General features: G+C 40.1%; 1 protein-coding gene across 3 annotated transcripts in view; it reads left to right on the top strand.

The window, feature by feature from the left end:
- The window catches only part of sez6b (seizure related 6 homolog b), a 190,948-nt gene that overhangs the window by 92,052 nt on the left and 78,662 nt on the right, over positions 1–20,234 (top strand). The window lies entirely within an intron of this gene.

Below are 20,234 nucleotides of genomic sequence, written 5' to 3'. Positions count from 1 at the left end.
GCAAAATTGATTTAGAAAAAAAAGGAAAACAAAACAATACTTAATAATTAAAAGGGAAATTCAAAAATAAAGCATGTACCAAACCATACAGCACCCCCTTCAAGGCATGAAGGCAGAAAAGACAACTGGGTGGAGGGTGTATAGAAAGGCAGGTGGTCATCCAACATTCATAGAACCAGAGTTGCATCTGTAACTATTGTTTGGTTTTAGGTTGTGTTATTGAAGAGATGAAGACATTTACCTAAACATGTCAAGCAGTGTAAAGCAGTGCCCCTGCAGCAAACACACAATTCAAAATGAGGCCTTCTCGACTTGTTCCTGTGAACGCGCACATCTCTGTATGGACTACTTGCACAATGTAGTATGATGTACTTCCCCAACTTGATCTCCACACAGTGTTTTCTCGTGCTTCAATCTTTTATTCACTCTCACAGTTAGCTTTGTAGATATCGTAAATAGTTTCTACTGTTCATATTTTGCATATAGAGATGGTTGTTAGCATTTTTGATCGTGTTTATTGTTCATTCGGCGTATTCTGATAAAAAGTCTTTGGTTTTTGATATGTTATAATGTATTGAATGGGGACAGGACAGATAGATTGGTAACACTTGATTTGCACATGATATAGCTGGGAAACTATGAGCACACATACACACACACACACACACACCCACACACACTATATGCTTGGCATACAAAATTCCCAACATAAGGTGTTGTGAATCTTGTTACATATTTATGGTATTGAATTATTCATATTACAGAGCAGTTTGAAATAGAGGCATGGTTTTAAAAAAATCCAACAAATAACTGCAACTGCTTTGAACAACTGTTAATTTATATCCAATAATCCTTAGTCTTTAAGTGAAAACATTATTTTAGAATGTTTCTTCAAGTACTCAGACTCTTTGCTGTGGAACAGTGCTATAAAACTCAGCGGCACAGTGGGGGGGCCAGAGGGAGGGTTGAATGCAGCCAAATAGAGAGAGGTCCTTGATGAAAACCTACTCATATGCACATGACTGTCACAGTTCATTCATGCATCCATTCCTTCTCTGCCTGCCATTTCCATATCAATAAGTCTGCTGTTGTTGTAGACTGTCATGCCCACCTGCACTGCACTGGAGTTACCCCTATTCCCCAATGAGCAGATAGTATTTATACTATACTGGCGTATTTATACTCATTCTCTGCTAGATTGTATTATTTTCTTTCCTCACCACCTTATGCCTTCTCCTTTTGCCTTTGGACTGTTTCATCTCCTGGCCTGTTACCAACCATTGCCCATGTCATTAATTTGCTTCCTGTTTGCCCTTGCCTGGTCCTACCTGCTGAGCCTTGATAAAGCTGAACTGTTTTGAAATTTGAATTATTTTCTCTGAGTAATTCTCTTGAGTCCTCCTGAACCTGAGGTGTGACACATGACCTAAGACTATTTTAAAATTTTAGCTGCCAAAGGGTTGTGAAAGTGAAATTTTTTTTTTTACTTTTACTACATTTACAAAAAGTTGCTTTGCCTTGTAATTGTGGTTGGTTTGGGGTAGATTGATACCCCTTCAAAATTAAATCTACAACTACAAGGGGTCCAATACGACCAAGGAATAGCTTATACCAGCATATAGCTGCTATGGAAGTGCAGTGAGGGTGTCCAGTGTCACCTCCACAAATGTTGTTTGGCCTGTAGACAATGACAGGTGCTCCAAATGATTACAGCCACTCTATTCACTCTAGGACATTCAGTGTCATTTTAAAGCATCTGACCTTTTTGGGGAGGCTTATGTGGTGATTTAAGTAGTGCCCTTGTCTGCACCTGAAAACCCTCATTCACATGATTAACTCCAAGAGCTTTGCTTCCTGCTGCTCATAAAATATACAATGGCCATTACGCTGCTGAACCTCCAGATGTCTGGCCCAATATATTTAGGATAAAAAATGAATATGAGGTTGCAAATCATCGTCAATGATGTCTCCCAGCTGCTTCCTGTCACTGATGTGGAGAGGAAGGAAAAGGAAAAGAAAGGAAGGGGAAAATGGTGTCAGAGAACCAGACAGTGAAAGGAATAGAGAAGTGGTTGAGGCCAAATAGAAAATTAGAATGGAAAGACACGATGAGCACAGGGGGGTGTAGGTTCCTTTTTAGAAATCAAAAAGGAAAGAAAAAACTGAATCTTATTAACAGGGATATTGTCCGGAAGACCGAGGGGCTTGAAAATGCTGTCCTCGTAGGGACTGGTAGCTTTTGATGTGTATTCTGATTCCCAGCTATTAAACAGAAGCTAATACTCCACCATAGCTGGAAGGGCCCAAATTCCTCTTGCCTTAGATCATGCATCTACTAGAATTGTGCCTATACACTACCTACATATTTTGAACCTTTTGACCAGATTCCCAGATTAGGAATAGGGCCATCATCTTCTCACATAGCCAGAAAACAATACAAAGGCCTAAAATTGGTGTCTGACATGCAGCTATAGATCAATTGACGTATTTCTTCAATCACTGTGAAACAAGTTCCATCCTGTAAACTAGTCCTTGTTCCACATGGAAAGGAATTAAACCCTAACCATATACTTTAAGTTTATGTGCCGAACCATGATCCTCCCTGGACCTTAACCATACCACATTTACTGACATGGCACAGATAGTACTGGAGATTTGTTGTAAGAAAGGGCAGACTAAGTATTACTAAGTTTAATACCTATACAGGCCACAACATACAGAGCTTACCCTCAGAGAAAGAATGCAGGAAGTCTTTGCAGTAGTTCTGCAGTTCTGACCCACTCACAGTTCCCTCCAGACACAATGCACTGCCAGCTGATAGCTCAATGTTGGTTGTCCATCATTGTCTGTCATGGACTCAATGAAAGATTTGCAGCATGCTTGTCTCCTTCTTCTTTCACACTCTGGTGTCAGATCTTTTGACAGTTAGCAACCAATCAACAGGACAAATCACCACATGATCGTGAAATTACCATATGTAGACCTTATAAAATGGTTGTCATTGAATTAAAAAATATTATGTTGGTAAATATAATCTTGAGTTTTGCCAAAATGTCCTATGATTGCCTTCCTGTCTGGTCATAGGGTTATTCAACCATTATTCTCAGGAAAACAGATGAATGGTAACATCACTCACTACTGATGGATTTGGGCAAAACAAAATGGGGAATGGGCTAAAATTACCAAAGTGTCAGGCCGAAGGAATGAGATGAAACAAAATTGGATGCATTGGATCTGATCATCAGACCACAATAAACCCTCCTTCCCCAGGTGCAATGACACCCTTGGGTAAAATAAAATGAGTAGAATTGGGTAAAATGTGATGAGTGGAAAGTCGGTGAATGAGAGTGGAGAAGATTGGGAACGGAGGGTGAGAAGAAAATCAATCGGGGAAAGAGAAGAAAAAGATGAGAAGAGGTGAAGAGGTAAGGAAAGCATGTTAAAAGAAGGGGAGAACATCCAGATCAATTAAGGGGGAAATGAGGAGCAGAAAGAGGACAGGTGGGGGATGGAACAGGGAGGAGAGGATAAAGAAAGAAGAGTGGGAAAAAGAGGAGGAAAATATCTGATATCTGAATATATATATATATATATATATATATATATATATACATATATTCAACTCAGCTGTATATATGCAGTTCTCTCTCCTCTGCAGTTTACATTCATTATTAAAAGTGACTCCAGTGAAAAAAAGTGACTCCGCAGATGGTGCAGCGGTAAATTAATTGCTCATGGATTATCTGTCCGTTCCTTTAGTTTGTGTACGAACCTCTTTAAATGTGCCTTGGTTAAAATGTCTATCAGCATCTATTACCTTAATTGAATTGAGTTCCTTTCTTGGTTATGTGGATTCTAAATGTTGGAGCTGCATCAGAGATGTCAGATGCTCCAGGGAGGTCAGTCTGAGCTTTCAATATACTACGAGATAGCTTATAATTTGTCTTATCAAGAAATCACACTCATTAATCTACTTCAAAGGTCTTTATTAGCCCTGGCAAATCACAGGTACCTAATTTGATTGTCTCTTTATACAAGATAAGCAAGATTTTACTGTGATGCAGGACTGTGATAAGAGGGATTACTGGGTATAGTTTGGATCCTTTTACCATGTAAGAAAACCTGCAGCAGTAGTGGTACAGTAAAGCTCTTATATCTCCCACTCAGGGGAATTGTGGGATTATAGAAGCAGATACGATAGTCCAAGTCTGAGGCCTGAGGTTACTCAGAAATTGTGGCAAAAGCAGAGACAATTTCGTGTTAAATAGATATTTGTAAGGACTTGGGACACTCGGCTTGAAACTGGAACAATCCCAGGCAAACCAGGATCCAGTGTCCAGTGTCTGGTCAACTAAGGTTCAGCAGAAACATAGATACTGTGCTTCTGTGTCATGATCGAGATGCTGACAACAACCTCTAAAGTGGTAAGAAATGCATGTTTAAACAACCATGTCTGTTATAAGTGAAAGACTGTGTTTCACAGATGAATGACACAGCAGTGTGACTTTTTCAGTTATTTCTCTTTCCAGTCATGGCTACAGGATCATTTGATCTTGTGTTTTTTCTAAAGATCTGAGTGAAAAACATTTACTGTCCACATTTCAAGTTAAATCATCTGGAAAAACACAGATAAGATATTTTTATTTTTTTAAAACAATTTCCTGACGTCCAAATATTGTTACTGTCTTGAAAAATATTTTTCCTGACACAGTTGTCAGGAAAATGACAACTGTGATGGTCTGAAAGTAACCAAGACAGTTGCTTTGTGCTTGGTACCATTTTGTGTCACTTTGTAGTTAGTGTAAGAAGGGCACCTTTGAGTGACTGCAACACAAGGCATTAAAGCTATTTGGTTTGGAATAGTTGGTTTTAAGAAAACCCATGAGCTGTTGGGAAACGTAAAGAATAGCAGTCTCCTCTCGTTTCAACTTCAAAATGCTCCTTTCAAGGTTTTCGAGGGTATGCCAACAATGTCACAGTTATTCAGTTTGTTCCTGACAAACATGAGTTGTAAATCACATGGATATGAGAGCTCCTTTTCAGGGACACATAAACCTGGGCTGTTTAGGCATTAGATCAAACCACTGGTGCTTCCATTTATTTTGACGAGATGAGTTTCAAAGAAGATGGTATTTTATTGTGAGAATCTTCTATAAAGTATCAACAGTGGGGGATTTTCCAGCAGTTACTTTGGTGGATGCATACTGTATTGCCTACTCTAACCTAGTCAGAAAGAACACAATCTTTTTTAAACACATATAGTCTGCTAACAGCGATGACTCATGTCGACTCATTGATTTGTGGTGGATGTAGGTTCAATTCCAGGTCTTTTCTTTGTTTTAATGGAGTCCCCCTTCTCGACTGTTCCGAAGGAATGAACATGTTTCTGTTTGCATCAGCTCTGATGATCGACTGCAGTTCTGGACAGGCTGTCTGATGAAATGCATTAGTAACAAGGCAATTTTCTATTCCAGGCTATACCACTGCATGTACAGGACTATAGCACCTTCTCACTGAGCAGGTCCTGAGGGTCTGCTGGCCTGAACTCTCAGTGTATGAATCTGGGTTGGGACTGCACTCAGAATGTGTGAAAAGTGCTGTCGGCAAAGGAGAGAAGAGAGTTCATCACCCTAGCGTGGCAGCCCTGGGGTGAGCTTTGTTCAATCTCCTCTCCTTCACCTGGCCGAGCCCCCCCGAAATGCGTAGGAGCTCTGGGGTCGCAATGCTTATCTCAGGACTTAATAAGACCTCGTGGCAACAAAAAGGCTGCATTACGTTGAATAGCTGAGACAGGTGCTGGTACTGTGCAAGAACATTTCTGCAGGGATAGTCGTCATTGCAACAAAGTTTTAATAATTAGCAACATGATTGTGAGGTATTGAATTATTTTTTATCATGGAAGAATAGATACTTTTATTTTCATGTCAATCAATCAATCAATCAATTAATCAAATTTTATTTGTGTTGCTCATATTCACAAATTTGTCTCATGGGGCTTAACAAGGTGCAACATCCTTCATCCGAAAAATTACCAAAAAACCAACCCATCCCTCATGGAATTATTCAAACACATTAATCAAAACAAATATTCCCCAATGTAGTGATACGGAAAAGGAAATCTAGTCTCTCGCAAGTTAGTTCATGAGGGGGGATGTTTCCCTTCACAAAATGCCTCAATTACAAAAAAGGAGTGATGTAAATTAACCCACAAAAAAAAAAAGCTCTTTATACACTAAACGTCCTTTTGTGCACCGTACAGAGAAAGTGTTGTCCAACATTGCTGCATGGGTAAAGGAATGGACATGGCAAAATGGTATATCTATCAAATACTTTATACATGTATGTAATTTTTGTTAGAATACACACGACCACTAGTAATAATAATATTGTGCATTCCAAACTTGCTTAAGAGTGAGTAGAGAGTATATGGAGTGTAGAGGTTGCGCGTTCTTTGTGGTGTTGGGACATGGTTTTTGGGAAACCAAAGTTCGGCCTCCATGTTCAGTCAAAGCCTGAAGCCGCATGTTCCTTTGTTCCGGAGAAAACCAGAACTCAGGGGGAGACTGAGTTCTTTTTCCCCTTTCCACGGACGGGTAACACAACTGGGCTTAATAATTATACTAGGCTAAGCAAGACTGTTTATTCGATTCTGTGTGATGTTTATACGTTTGATTTGTGGTGTTGTGATATTGTGGTTACAAGTTGTTGAGAAAGTTAATGTTAGTTATGCTCTTCAGTCCTTCCTTGCATGCATCTAGCAACTTTCTCTAATTTGGCACACACACAGACACACGCATAACTCTTCATCTACTTAGCTCGGACCCCCGCTACATGTCGTAAGGATTCCAATAGGGGGGGGAAGGGTGTTATCTTCAAAGTGGCCAGCCGCCATTTTGGAAGCGCATAGACACACACATGCATACTCACATACTTTGTTTAGTAAGTACACCGTTAGTAATTTGTCTTTTTATACTTTATTATATTCATAATAATGTTTTTCTTTCACAAATGTTTTTTTATTAATGTTGCATAAGTGAATTTTGCCAACCTCTACACTGTCAAGAACTCCATATCCTTCAACTTAGCTAACTATCTATATGGTAATTTTGGTTATAGTTATTAATTTAATTGTTAATCAGAGTTCCAAATTTGTAGTTAGTACTTTTATGAGACTTAATCAATAAATTGGCTATCTTTTCCCTTCCTTTGAAGGGTGGTGCCCCGAGGTAACTTTAATCAATTAAAGTTATTATTTAATATTAATAATAAAATATTTATATTTTATATTTTATTTTGATAACCAAATTTATTGAATGCCGAAAGGCACACCATTTTATGGTATCACGTTTAATGCATTATGGCACAACAGTGGTCTCTCACATCCTAAAATAGTTTTGAATGCTAGTCTCACTTGTCCTGTACTGGGGAGTTGCAGTTTCAGCCACTCTTCTTCTTTTATTTATATTTAGAGGTCATGCAGATTATTTTGTAACTATAATTTAACACTTATTTTCAAGTGTCACATTAGCATAATATATATTATATATTTCATACACTCTACATTTGTAACGTGCATATGCATTTATTTAATATTTAGTTATAAGAGTATCTTCTCTGTAGAGCACTCTGGACACTATGTGTGGGTTGTAAATGGGTCTATAGGTCAATTGGCTTCAGTATTGATACTGCTGTGAGCTGTGACACAGTGTGTTGTGATTACTCTGACAGTCCTCTTGTTTAATGAGAACCTTCCCGGTATGTGTGTGCAGCCCAAGCATGAATCCCAGCTGACCATATAAAGACCAAAGCCAAGGCCAAATAGCACTCTCCCTGAAGAGAGCTCCAAACAGATACAAACAACAGTCAGCAAAGGTTTGGCCGCGCATAGTGCAGGGTATTGACTGATGGATCAATAACCTCAACTGCTTTAGCTGAGCCAGACTCCACCTCAGTTCAATAAAGCACAGTTCTATCTTCAGTCCCTGTCTGGGCTGATGGCAGAGATTGATTAGGGGGCATTTGTCAATGCTGAGACAGTTTCCAAGAGAAATAGGTAACATACACATCCTGTGGAAGCAGCTGCCCCATCGCTTTTAGCTATTTTCCTGAAATATGTGCGGGCTTCTCTGCTTAGTGGTTAGATTGTAATAATGAGCCTTCGTTGTGTATTATGAATGGCTGAGCTCGCGTGCTGTTGCTGTAAAACCATTGAACCGTGTTTGCATGCCGAGGCCTGTAGGTTTATCGTGTCGTCGCCCTGGACTAATCATCCCACGCATGCTAAACGATGAAGGCGCCGAGAAACGAGACAGAAACGACACACTTGTGAAGGACACCTGAAGGAGAGGATAATTAATTCAACCTTAGCTGCACACAACCACTACACTGCACCACGCTACATTATGCATAAGCTGCATTACCATAAACATGTGTATCTTTACCCTTTGGCTCGTTCATTACTTTGTGCTGCGTCAGAAGAGGAGAGGTTCACTTGGGTTTTCCTTCAAAGAGTTAATTGCAATGGAAACACTACGGGGAAAAAAAGTTCAACACAAATTCACAAGACTGTAGCCACAGGCTAAACTTTGCACAGTGCAGTAAAGAAACACACTTAATTCCCTCTTTCATTCTGCTGCTGTGTGTGCACAGCAGAGCATCCAGTTGTGAAAAGGAAAGCTGTTAAGTCATTGAAAGCTATTAGTGGCTTGCCAGTTTCTGGGTTTTTTTCACTCCACCAATACCCATACAACATTCTGCAAACTACATTCTGCATTAGATTTACATTAAATGGCAACACTCGGTGGCAGTGATCAGTATGACCTCCATGTACTGCAGTGGTAAAGTGAAGGGGCGGAGGATGGGCTTGTAAAGCATTCACCTTCATCAGCATCCTGCGTTTGTGTCGCACCTCAAAGTCAGCTTCTACATTTTGATTATTTGCTCATGGCCACCATTTGATAAAACCTTTACCCAAAGTGCTGGAGGTCAGGTATAGCACGTGGCCATTTATACTATGACTTTTCATACAGGAGAGCTACAATTTATACCTTATAATTAACTATAACTAATCTTAACTGCAAAATGCCCTACGTGTGTTTGTTTGCCCTCACCACAGTCCCTAAACCAAACCCCTACCAGGGGCTCCGTTACTTTTCAGCCCCAAACCTCCCAAAAAATTGAAAAAAAAACATCCCACTGTCCCTAGAGGAAGTAACTTTAAGGTAATTCACAAAAAAGAAAGAACAATGTGTCCTATTTTGCTGTAAACTAACCTGCTTCAACTGATGCATTAATAAATAGTAATAAACAACAAAACTATGCGAGGAGTTGTATAGTAGAGGGGTTTCATGAATAATGAGTAACATGTATTTGGAGCTGCAGCTACTGCGTGTGTCAAACAGTAGCTGTCAGTCATCCGAAGCAAAACTAAAAGTTATAGGTAAACCACTGCAGGACACAGTATAAAATCTCTGAGAATGTATCTGCTGAAACATTTGGACTGTCAGAAACGGTGATTGCTAATCCTGAATGAGTCCATTAAAGGCTAACAGTCAACATTAATCAAAAAGGACATTGTTATTGGGTAATGTCTTACATTTCAGTCAGCACAAGTTCACTATAGATGCGGTAGATGTAGTTATCCATCTGCAGAGATTCCTTAAGAACAAGGTCACAGCTCAACCATCCACTCCATTGTCCCTCCCCTGCCCTTGTGCCTGTGCCATCCACAGTGCTTTACATCACTCAGAGATGACAATCTAATGAAAGGTCCTTGTACCGAGCTCATGGCGCCTTCAAATGCATTCTGCCAAATAGCTATTAAAATGCCCCACATTCTGTGATTGCCTCTCAGAGAGGAGGAAATTGGAGAAGGCAATAGATTGGGGCGCAGGATTAAAAACAGTGGAGGGGTTGATTAGATTGCAGCAGTCTGTCAGGATCTCATTGACCAGAGGAAAGGATACAGTGTTAGGCAGCCGCCCAGCGGGCCCGCACTGCATGAATATATACATTTCATCATTCTCACACAGCCAACTTTTTTCTCACTCAGGATGCACTGTGTCAGTGTATCAATTCTACAAATTTTACTTTACATATTACAGTTCATCATTTTTATACAGTCCCTTGACGCCATCATTTATTATGGGCTACTTTGTTGTGTATAATGTGTATAAGAACACAAATATTAAAATATGAAAAATTAAAATAAACATAGCCAGTCTATGTCAGTGTTTGAGCAGAGTCACTGTTAGCTGTGCTTCCTTGAATATCTGAGGTGTTACATGAGAATATTTAGAATTTAGAATAATGATTGCATTAGCTATTGAAGGTTATAACAGAAAAATGATAGCTATTGGATAAAGACCTGTATGCAACAAAATAGATATCATCTATAAGGCTCAGATAAACAAGGAAGCCACAAACATATTCATTTCATAAACTAATGTTTAAGTGTTTCAGCTGTGAAGAATGAAATGTGCCACAATGTTAATTTGGAAATGTAAATTATGTTGAATTTAACACAAAAAGCCTTTATAATGGTCCAGGGCGTTTCCAAGCCACCTTCATTCGCTTGTGCCTTCCAGCTATGATACAGTAGTAGCTCAGCTATCTCGCAGATAATAACTTCTGAGAATTTACAGCATTTCAAAGCTAGTTTGTGAGAGAAGCAGCGCTTATCAGATGTGAACTGTGATGTAAGTTTATACAAATTTTTCCTTTTTTCGTTCCAAACTTGGTTTTAGTTCCGCTTTCATAATTGTTTTGCCTATTTTTTTATGATAAACTCCAAATCAACAGCAGCTCTCAGTCCTGGGCAGCAGGTAGGCCCAACCAGAGGCAATTTGAATTCTCACAGGATACATGAATGGCATTGACGGAGGGGAGGGGGGTGCAGAAGCTCAGCAGAATCACTGCAGTTCGATCGACATCCTACACGTCAGCATATTAATTTAGCAAAAGGCATTTATTCAAATAGCAAGATGTCTGAAATTACAAAACCGTAATCACTTCAAATGCTACTGACTCTGACCTCATTTTGACCAGCTACAGTGTTACATTAACCTGAAGCTATTACATCACCAGTCGGTTAGTTTTCTAGCCCCTGGTTTGAGAGGCACTGCAGTGGAATACTGTTGTATCTGTTCAAACTCCCATGATGCATAGCCCACACTCAACCAGGCCAATCTTCCTTTCATCTGTGGAAAAGCTGCCTCTCCCTCACGACTCCAGTGTTTACGCTCAGACAGTGAGCGGCTCAATGAACAGCAGTCAAACAGCTCCATAGACAGCAGCATTCAATAAAACAACCCGTGCACTCCTCCGCCACTGCCCTGGAACAAGTCTATTGTAGTGCCAGGGTTCTCTCTCTCTCTCTCTCTCTCTCTCTCTCTCTCTCTCTCTCTCTCTCTCTCTCTCTCTCTCTCATAGACAATACTTTAAATAATTGAACTTTTAACTTTAAAAATGTTGTTTCTCTCTTTCAGTTTAGAAAAGCTTTATTGTATTAAATAAGCTCAGTGTTGTGAGGACTGATTCCTACCATTAATAGCTTATTCAGAATCAAAACAACAATTATGAATTGAACTATATATGTATGATATCAACAATGATGATATGAGTTACCATGTAAAGACAAACTCGTCCCAACAATGTGCCTCTAGATTTCAGGAGTTCTTTCTTTACTCTTGTCAGTGTGGAAAAGCCCTAGAGACACAGAGACTAGTTCAGTCTTGTTTTGAGATAAACTATGTATTACAACAACTGTTGAATATATAATTTAGTGGTGTTGTCGCTCTCCTCCCAGGATATAGACACACTATATATAATAGACACACTGAATACTGAAAACCAAGGAATGCATAAAATAAATTAAAAAAAACAAATTAGACACATATATCATGATGTAACAATGAAACCCAAAGTGTATGAATAAAATGTAATAGACAATGTATCAATAATTAAGAAAATATTTAGAAAAACAAACAAAAATTGTTTATGCTATAGGTCACAATAAGTGAACAAAAGATATGACTATAGTTTAAAATGTAGTATACATGATGTAAAATATTTTTTTTCTATGTAAAATACATAAAAAAGTACATAATGAAAATATCAAACTATATGTCACAACTGAACCAAATGTAGTACATGATGTCGAGATGAAAAAAAACAAAGGAGCAGCGAGTAACGCTGTCGATCTCCAGGAACAAATATGCTAAGGAATCAGAATCATATGAACAGTCACATACATTTTTTACATGCAGACACTTTTAAATCTTTTATCAGATGGTATTTTGTAGTCAACAATATTGCATCACCCTAACACTTGCTTTTTGTCAGACACACTCCTTCTCTATTCTCTTCTAGCTCCAACCCTCATAATTTCCCTCCTATGAATTTATTGTTTGTGCCAGAGTATTCTATTGGCCATTATCCACTCTGTTGCTGTAATATGATAATGCGCTTTTCTTTGTTAAGAATTAAATATAAATTAAATCATGACTTCTCCAGGGAGAAGAGAGATCAGTGATGAGTGCTTTCTTCCCAGCAATGTTTTTCCCTCCTGTCTGGCTCATCCGCGTCCTCAGAAAAACCAGCATAGACTTGAGAGAGGTTCAATTATAGGATTTCCATGTGGAGCCTCACTTAACATCACCGTGGGGGAGCAGAGAAACATGGAGTTGCACTTAATTTGGCAACAGGGGAGTCGTGACTGTATCATCTGGTGATTGTTCCTACCGCCGTCAGCCTGGGCGATGGTGTGAAAAACACGCAGTGACACTGATTGGGGTTGCTCTTGACTCGGTATTGTGCTGCTCCCCAGAAAAAAGCAAGTGGGGCAAGAGCTGGATGTGAGACTGCTGCTGCGACCACTGGGTTTTGATCAGTCCTGTGACGAAGGGGCATTTCTGGAATGACTCTAGCATGAAGCTATACACCAGCTAAGGGTGTAAGTTGCTGCTCATGTGGCTGTGGCTAGATTTCAGCACAGCTACATTGACAAAGGTCATAGTGAAAAAAATCAATTCCTACACCTTATCATTTTACTTATTTACTTTTGCATAAATGCCATTTTTCATTCAGGACTTTTACTTATAAAATTGCTTGTTGGTAAATTTTCTTAAGAAAAGGATCTGACTACTTATTTCACCACTGACCACTGATTCATTTTTCATCTTTGGCACGTATACCTTTGAGGGTCACCGAGGGGCTGTAGCTCATCCCAGCTGAAGGGAGAGGCAGGGACGCCCAGGACATGTCGCCTGTCCATCACAGGGCTGATATACAGGGACAAAACATCATGCTCACATTCAAACCTAATCCTAATTAACCGTAACTGCATGTCTTCGAAGCTGACATACCCGGAGAAAACCCTCACAGACAAAAGGGAGAACATGCAAACTCCACTGAGAAACAGCACGTGGTCAGCAAGTTCAAACCCAGAACCAGGACCACTGCACCACCATGCTGCCCACTGATCACTGACCTTAATGCTTTACAAAGGCTTTCTCTTCATGTAGCAGACGATGCAGAGCTTTTTAGAAACAGTGCAGAGTGAAGTTAGAAAACCTGGTTTATCTGGAATAATGTGTTATTATGTGTCTCTGTCTGTGTCAGTCTTTTAACACAAAAACTAATTACAAAAGTTATTGAGTGGTGGTTTGACGCGGTTGCCAACCCTGCTGTAGTTTATCAGAGGACATAGGAGAAATCACTTTTAACTCAGTCCGAAGAGTGGCGCTTGGCATGCTGCCTCCCCCAGCCCAACTAACACACTGATCCCTTGTTTATTCAATTTTCATTAATATTCAACATATGGCATGTCCAAATTTTCAAAAGATGATGGGGTCACGAAACATGCGTTCCACATACAGACAGACAGATGTTTGTAGAGTTAGTAGATGGATCATTTGAAGGCTGAATAGTTAACATTATTTTTCAACTCACTATCATCTTCCCTATTCACTCTTTGGTCATTGCTAGGTTTCTTGGTGTTTAACTGCCACGTCGGTGAATCAGTGGAAAATCAGGAAGCACTGTCATTTGTAACTGGTCATCTGCTCCTCACCCACCTGCATGTACGTGGTGGCACGTGTGCACGAGAACGCAAATGCAAACAAAACCTCCTCAAACATTTTTTAATAAAAATGGAAAGAAAAATGTTTTGTTCTTATATCTAAAATCAAGTCATATCTTTAGGGAATCAAGTTCCACAGCAGTCGAGATTAGTCATTAGGTTTTGGACTCTGCTAGACTCGACCTGTGTACTGAGACCTTAACTGGGCTTTATCCACCGGATGTTTACAGATCAGGTAGTGGGAACTTTTACCTCTACTCCACACAACAGAGACTACGGGTGTGTTCTTGAAAGGAGGCATACGCTTGAAAAGCTGGAGAGTGACGAGTGAAGGACACAAGCCTGTTCCAACCTTCTCTCTCTCTCCGGAGTCTCTTTGCCCTCAGCTCCGCCTTTTGTAAGCGCCCATTGTTGGCTGAGGATTTGAGGCATGTGTTTGTGGCTGAGGTAGGCCTTTTAGATGTGCACCGTGCAGCACTGCACTTAGAAATTCTCTCCGCCGGGCTTTTTCTGATGTGGGTGTTTTTTATTCTGCTTTAGGTGAGCCACGCTTGATGGGTCAGCTATCAGCTCTTTGCAGCCCTGCACATAAGGCTTTTGATTCACCACTTGAAGACACACACTCATGCTAGCTCTCTCTCTCTCTCTCACACACACACACACACACACACACACACACACACACACACACACACACACACACACACACGCTTATATATACATGTACACATCAGTGGCTGTACTCACACCTTTATGCACAGTCCCCTTCCTCTTGCCCTTGACTTTTCATTTTGCTTTTTAGAAACTCCTGTCTTCCCAGCCTTTACTCACGCTTCCCTGAGGATTCTTTATACATAAAAACAAACTGAAAAATAGGATTTTTCTGGCTTGGTGACAGAGTGATCATGAAAACCCAAGCAGAGGTAATACTTTAAGGAACAAAAGAGAAACTAAATTTGAGGGATGGCGACAAAGATTGCAGCTGTCAGAAGTCAAGGCTGAACTGAATGCACAGTGTTAATAAAGTACCTGTAGGCTTGTTTCTGCTCTGAGTTGTTCCATTGATTAGAACTCGGCTTGTGTTAACACTTTATTGACACAATGAGAAAGATATAGCAGCTCAGCTAACCTCACAGGAACACTGAGGAGAATGGGAAAACTGCATAAGAAATCAGTTTCTCTGTAAAAGCTATTCCTAAAGTACTGTTTTGGAATAATGGGAGATGATTTGAATAGATTGTGTGAGTTTTGCAGGTCACAGAAAATACAAAAATAACAATAATTGAAACTCATGTGAAAATAAAACAGTTGGTTTTCCTAACTTCAGCTCATTATTTTCCTGTCTGCTGTCAAGTCATTCAAGATTCTCACAAAACTGGACACAATATGACAGACAGTATATTCAAAGGTTATTGAAGGTTAAGTACTCGTATAAATAACATTTAGCAAATGTTTGCCATTAAAAATCCAGTAAAACAGGATTAGTTTGGTACAGAACAGATGTGACTCCTACTGACCACTCTCTTAAAGGCAGGTGATAGCTACACAACATTTATAATCCTAAATATAGTTACAACTTTTGGGCCATTTCAAGTAAAGTTGTGCTTCATACAGAGTATGAAGTAAGTAGTTTTCAAAATGATAAAGCAAGAGCAGAAAGCTGCCTATGGGAGAAAATCAAGACATTTTGAAGCAAATAGTAGAAGAGAAATGAATCAGCCATTGCACAAAGAGTGGAAATAGCCAATACAACAATGTGGAATGTCTTGAAAACGTAAAAAATATTGGTGTACTGAACAACAGACATTGGACAGGTCGGCCAAGGACAGCAGCAGCAGCAGCTGTGAGAGCTGTGAAAATAAGCTAAAATAACTGACAGTGACATCAACCACCATCATCCACAAGGCAGGAGTGAAGGTTCACAGTCAAATGTTGGAGGACTTAAGGCCAATTCATGCTTCTGCATTGAAGCTACGCTGTAGCCTACGCATCGACGTGTATCCTACACAGAGCCCTACACAGTACCCTGAAGTGCACATCCCCAAAACTGTAACTACGCATTGAGGTGACGCGGACCGCAAGAGCTGTGATTGGTCCACTTGGTAGCATTTTCAACAGACCCTGCACATATTTTTGAATTGAGTTGAAGGAACGCACACGGACGATGTCTTTCTTTTCTTCGTTGCAGTTCTTTAAGAAAACTTAAATGCTCTTCAACATCTATCAGCTCCAACTCCAACACGATCCGCTTAGTAACACTTGCCATTGTTCTGAAGTAAACAGTGACGCCAGAGAATTTGTAAATAAGTGGACCAGAAACCGGAAGACACTCAACACCAGCATAGAAACTCTACTGCCACTAGCATTCTGGCGGTGTAATTGCAGCACGACTCACATTCACCTTGGCTTTAGGAGAGCCGAAACATAGAGGTCAGACCACAACATGAAAACCACTCATCAGCAGGACAAATTTAGAAGGACAGACTAGAACTGGCAAATAGTAAAAGCTCTGGAACAAAGTTTTGTCAACCGGTGAGACCAAGATACACTTCTGCCAAATTGTGGAGAAAGAAATTATCTGATCATGATCCAGAACATAAAAGTTAATCACGGTCACTCTCTCATGTGATGTAACTCGTGATGTCAGCAGCAGAAATAATTCAGAAGGCTGCACTAACACGTTGTCATCATGCGGCAGGACATTGACCCGGACACACTGCACAACAATCAACACAATCAATCAATCAAATTTTATTTGTATAGCCCAATTCACAAATCCCAATTTGTCTCATAGGGCTTAAGAAGGTGCGACATCCTCTGTCATTAACCATCAACAGGAGTAAAGAAAACCAGCCCGAAAAAAAACAGGGGGGAAATTGTCTGATATAGATGAAGGGAGCAACACTGACGATTGACATAGAGAAGTTATTGCCAGTAATGGTAGAATCCACGATCCAGCATCACAATCTCTGAGGAGAGGAGCCACCAGAGACAAACAAGAGTTAGAATGACACTCACTATTGGGTACATACCTTTGCCAAGGAGATATGCACCCAATTTAAATTGAATCAAGCCACACCAAATTTCATACAACAATAGATACCAGTAAAAGTGTGCTTGGTTTCTTTCAGAAAGATAACTGCATTAATTCATGAGAAATTGACAAATATTTTGCAAATGTTATTTCTTGTAATGGAAAACAAGAAAAAAAGACCTGTATCTACCCCATAATTTCATCCACTCAAAAGGGGTTCTTAATTGGTAAAGTAGTTTTTATGTAATCCTCAAATAGATGTACAAACAACCTCCCAACTAGAAGAGGCTGCAGCAAAGTGAGAGAAAAGCTTCACTAATGAAAAATCAAACAGTTTGTTAAAATCAGTGGATCACAGCCTTGAAGTATTTACTGCAAGCAAAGCTTATGCAACCAAATATTCAGTTAAGTTATTTTAATTCAATACTTTATGTTTCTTCATTTTTGCTCGCCTAAAATGCTGTTTGATACAAAAGAGGCAACATCCTGAATTGTTAAACACATCAACATGTAAATACTAGGGAAATAAAACTGAAATCCTGAATTTTTCTTTCATATTCATTTTCTGATTGTAAACCCAAATGTCTCCAGTGCACAACAAAAACAAAGGGACTGTCTTTTTCTTCCAATAGTTGTCAAGGGTATTAAATAGAATTATTTAAAAACAATATTGTTCGTCATGAATGTACCTATTGTCCCATAAATACTTGTGTGTTGAATGAATAACATTGTTATTGTCATTCATCTTTTTTCAAACCAACTATTTAGATTTAACATGGTTTTGCCCTGGAACACTGTCACAACTATAGTTTACACCAGACCACCAAACTAACAACTTCTGAGGTTTTACTGAGATTTCATGTCATCCACTTGGTGATTTAAAGGACAAATAGGGTTAGTTTACCCCATTTAACTCTGTTTTTGGTCTCCACCAACTCCAAGCCAATGAAATTCCTATTAATTAAATATATCATCAGCTGCTAAATGCTCCACTGTGGTCACCAGCTTGTTAGCTAACTTTTTGGATCACTTGTTTGTTACATTGCACAAATTTGAACTAATCATATAATAGTATTTATTTGTATTGCTTTAAGTAATTGGCAATGAATGACTTAAATCATGAATAATTTGCTAAGAAAGTGCTCCAAATGTAAACATACATGCTATCTATGATCTAAATATGAAATCTATAAACGTTTCTCAAGTAACAACATTATTATGATTTGTTTCACTCCAACACTGTGTTAATTGCAGGGCCATGAATCCTGTATCTATATTCAGAAAGACAGAGGTAGATGTTACTGTACTAGTTATATTTATTCACAAAATGTAACATATTTACAACATTCACATCATTAAAATATTTATAATATTGTACAAAGGGGGAACGGGGGAGGGGTTTGTTTTGAGGAGTAGGAAAAGGGTGAGGGTGGCGGGGCCAAGGAGGAAGGAGTGGGTGAGGTAAGAATGGGTGAAGGGAAACGTCTAATCATCCCTCTCTTCTTTGAGCACTGATTCGCCTTTTTCTCCTTCTCCACCTCTTCTCTCTGCTCCAGCTCATCTCGGCCTCCACCTTTCTGCAGCTCAGTCCCATAGTTGGAGTCGTCTCCTCCTGCTTCACCTCCAGCCCCGATTCTTCCTATGCTCCTTTTCTTTTGTAGTGCGCAAGCCCGGGCAGCCGATGTAGGGAGTTCTCCTTTTTTTGGTTTCGCATGTGATGAGCTGGTTCTTGTTAATGAGCTTAACCATCTGCCTCCTCTGTCCGACCTCCAGCAGGTTGACCTGCCCCTTCGGAGCCTGTTTTTCCTTGTCGACCTCCACCTCTCTGCTCCAGCTTGTCTCAGGCTGAGGTGGCTCCTGGTGCAGACTTGCCTCCATCCTCTTGGACTTGGCCTGACACTCAGTGAGCTCGGCCATGCAGTCAATGTAGGCCCTCAAGCAAGCACGCCGTTTCATGGTCTCTTTCTTTGTGAGACCATCTTTGTCATTCAACTGATGTTGCAGCTGCTCCAACTGCTCCTTCAGAGCCTGGATCTCCTTCTCCACCTCCACCTCTCTGCTCCAGCTTGTCTCAGGCTGAGGTGGCTCCTGGTGCAGACTTGCCTCCATACTCCTAGCCTTGGCCTGACACTCAGTGAGCTCAGCCATGCAGTCAATGTAGGCCCTGAGGCGAGCACGCCGTTTCTTGGTCTCCTTCTTTATGAGACCATCTTTGTCCTTTAGCTGGTGTTCCAGCTGCTCCACCTGCTCCTTCAGAGACAAGTTTCCATTTTTAAGAGCCATAATCTCCCTGTTGGCTCGGAGGAGTTCGGGTCTGAGGCTCAACACAATGTCTGGTTGCTGCATGTTTACAACAGAGAGCAGATCTATTTGTTGATGAAGCTCTTGGAACAGTTGATGCTCTATTTTCTCTTATCTGCTGAGTAGTTTGTTGTCTTTATGTTGGTTTGTGGTCGTCGAGGATCGTTCTCACAAGAAGTTTCCGTTCTCGTCTGGATCTAGAAGTCAAATGACGTTTGTCTGCAGGTGACAGGATGAAATAGTGTGTAAGATTTAGGTGAAATTGATCTATTGACAAACATTCAATATAAAACAATTGACACAGAGAGAGAGAGAGACACACAGAGAGACCCAGAGAGAGACACGCAGAGAGAAGGAGAGAGAGGGAGAGAGACAGACTGGCTGGTTTAAGCGAGAGTGAGACATACAGAGACACCCAGAGAGTGAGACACAGAGAGATAGAGAGAGACAGACTGGCTGGTTTAAGAGAGAGAGAGAGAGAGAAGAGAGAGAGAGAGAGACTCCCCTCCTGCTATGTGTGTATCTGGTTGCCATGGAAACTCAACTGAATGCACCCGTTCTCTCCCCGCTGGGAAGAGACAAATCTAAACTCTGACTGCAGCACTCAAACAACTATAATTCAAAAACTATAAGTCATATCTGTGAAATAAAGACACCGTGAGAATCCTAAGACGTTGCCGAACACAAAGATATATTTGGGATTTGTGAGAGTAAAAAAATGGGACCGTGGGAGCGAGTTATGCGAGTTGATGCTCCTTCCAGAAATGTTTTCTCTGAAATAACATTAGACCCAATGGCGGGATTGGTTTTTCCTTAAAG

This window comes from Hippoglossus stenolepis, chromosome 4 (assembly GCF_022539355.2).
Source record: "Hippoglossus stenolepis isolate QCI-W04-F060 chromosome 4, HSTE1.2, whole genome shotgun sequence".
NCBI lineage: Eukaryota > Metazoa > Chordata > Actinopteri > Pleuronectiformes > Pleuronectidae > Hippoglossus > Hippoglossus stenolepis.
The sequence above is the reverse complement of the archived record's forward strand: the minus strand, read 5'-3'. Positions and strand labels throughout refer to the sequence as shown.